Source organism: Eleutherodactylus coqui, chromosome 2, assembly GCF_035609145.1.
Source record: "Eleutherodactylus coqui strain aEleCoq1 chromosome 2, aEleCoq1.hap1, whole genome shotgun sequence".
In the NCBI taxonomy this organism is placed as follows: Eukaryota; Metazoa; Chordata; class Amphibia; order Anura; family Eleutherodactylidae; genus Eleutherodactylus; species Eleutherodactylus coqui.
The window spans coordinates 76,819,907-76,822,783 of record NC_089838.1 but is presented as its reverse complement, the minus strand read 5'-3'; positions in this window follow the sequence as shown (position 1 = coordinate 76,822,783).

Below are 2,877 nucleotides of genomic sequence, written 5' to 3'. Positions count from 1 at the left end.
CGGAGCGGACGATGATCCATCCTGGGCGCGGTGAGGCATTCCCCTCTACCGAGAAGCCACATTCGGAGTTGAAATTCTACCCTATCCACAAGCTGGGCCCCTGTTATCGGCTTATTGAGGTGAGAGAAGTGGTCCCTGTCTACCCCCCGCTTTTTTCTTTCTTTTTTCTCCCCCTCCCTCACTCTCCCCCTTTTGTCTCCCCTCCCTCCTTCCCCCTTCTATATCAGTTTGTTTAGGCCTGTTGGCCCTATACGCACAGTCCCTATTCGAGAGCAGCTGGTTCCATAAAAGCATTATTTTCTTCTGATTGTACTCGATGATTATTATGATATGTTGTGTTGCAAAGTTTGTGCATGTTGATCTCAATACGGTTTGTATTATGTGGGGACTTTTGCGAATCCCCTTTGCACTTCTATGTATCTAGTGTCTTTGTTATAAACTAAAAAATTTCAATAAATACTGATTTAAAAAAAAAAAAAAAAAAAAAAAGAAAATGTCAAGCTCCAAAAATTGTGGTAAGCGCTGCTGAAGCTGCAGAACGCTATACTGCATAACCTTGGGTAAAGGGCTGAGCACACTGTCTTTAGCTTTGTCCATTTCATTACAGAGTCTCGAATTGTGTTTAGGTCTGATCGCGGGTCTCTGGCCTCAAACAAGAAGCATCATACACGCATATGATGCTCTGAGTTTAGGCCTCATGTCCATGGGCAGATTTTTGTTGCAGAAACCGGAGCGGGCGTTCCATTCTAGATTCCGCAGCAATAACCCTCCACAGCATGCTATGGAGTTGAAGTCAATGGAAGCCGTCTGACCTTCGGCCCATCTGCAAGTGACATTGTGGATGGACCACGGATGCCGCGGGAAAAACAGGAGATTTAAATTAAAACAAATCTGTACTGTGCATGTCCAATGGCGAGCCGTGTGGACCATCCGCAGTATAGAAAAAGAAAGCAGATGTCAGTTATGGGCAGACGCTGCTGCCGACAGGGTTGGATTCCGGTGCGGGCTCCCACATGCAGAATCCGACCCGCCCATGGACATGAGGCCTTAGGGTCCAGAGACCCATGGTCAGGCTGGAAAACTCTTCGAAACTCCATTCATGAAATGAACGGTGCTAAAGACAATGTGGTTAGCCCCTAAGAGACTAGCATATAAGTCAGATATCTAATGAAAAAGCAAACCAAGCACAAATACTGATGGAAACCAGAATCTCAAGTTGTTTATTATAAGCAAGTTGACTCTGTATACTACAGATGACTGCACACCTATTCATGGGAGGTTCTCTAAATATTTTGCCCCATTTGTCAAAGAACATTTCATAGGCAAAGACAGAGCAAAGCAAGATTCTATTCCTACTAGATAAATGGAAACCACATGTTGCAGAACTAGCTAGTGAAAAAATATGTAGAAAGTTCCAGCCACACTGGACACTGGTGGGGTTGCTGAAACATAGAGACCTGGATGCCAAAAACGTCGCTTATTATAATAACAGCCCACACTGATATTCTGTGGAGCTGGTTTTTTTTGGTGGGGTGACATGTAGTTTTTATTAATACCATTTGGAGGTGCATGCGATTTTTTTAAATTATTATTGTTTTTCATGGGGGAGGGGGAACAAAAAACAATTCTGGCATTGTACTTTTGTTTTGAAAATCCTCTCCGTATAGGATTAATAATGTGATATTTTAGTAAATTTGGACTTTATGGACACAGCAATTCCATTTTTAACTATTTTTTTTTATTTTTTGATGCAACATTGGGAAAAGGGTTTATTTCTAAACTTTTAATGTATTTTTGACTTTTAGTACCCACAGGGCACTTGTGATTGCTTGATTGCTCATACAGTATAATGCAATATAGACCACCAGATCTGCAGGAAATTTTAAGGGTGATTATTAGAGATGAGCGAGTATACTCGGTAAAGGCAATTGCTCGAGCGAGCATTGCCTTTATCGAGTACCTGCCCGCTCGAGATGAAAGGTTCGGGTGCCGGCGCGGGGGAGCAGTGAGTAGCGGCTGTCAGCAGGAGGGAGCAGGGGGGAGAGAGGGAGAGAGAGATCTCCCCTCCGTTCCGCTCCGCTCTCCCCCACAGCTCCCTGCCCGCCGCCGGCACCCGAACCTTTCATCTCGAGCGGGCAGGTACTCGCTAAAGGCAATGCTCGCTCGAGCAATTGCCTTTACCGAGTATACTCGCTCATCTCTAGTGATTATATGCTTGTTTTCCCTTTGGATATGGTATATACATGCTATAAGAACTGCATAATACGGGAGTCATTCTCATGTTCCTAATACACTCAGATAATCCACTATAAGATTTTGGTTTCATTCAAACTTTTTCTTTGTTTCATTCAACATTAGGAGCCCAAATTGTTCATTTAAGCAGAATTCCCAGGTGGATAGACTTAGTGCTCTTCTATTTGATGAGATCATTCTGAGTAAATGCCTCTAGTAATAAGGAAAACATCTGCCTGTACTGTATTTAGCATTACTTCAAGCCTGGAGGTCTATTACAAAATAGTACAAAGACCACTCCATTCAAATGACAGTAAAGGTTTGGGTGGTTTTTCCATGGAAATTACTAACACTGTAGGAACAGAGTAATTCCTCATCATGTTGTGATTCTTTAATTTTTCTAGTAAACACTGATCTCATTGTATAAAATTAAGACTTTGTATATATTAAAATTAACCCTTAACTGTTCTTTAACTACATAATAAACAAAATTATTAAAATGGAAAGTGTTGGCCCATTAAAAAGTAGTGAGGCAAAAATAGTAGAGGGTGATGGGGAGAAAGCAAATCTTTTAAATAAGTAGTATATTCACTCAAGAAAATGAAATTTCAGGTGAAGTGCAAAGTGATAAAGTAAACTCTCCAT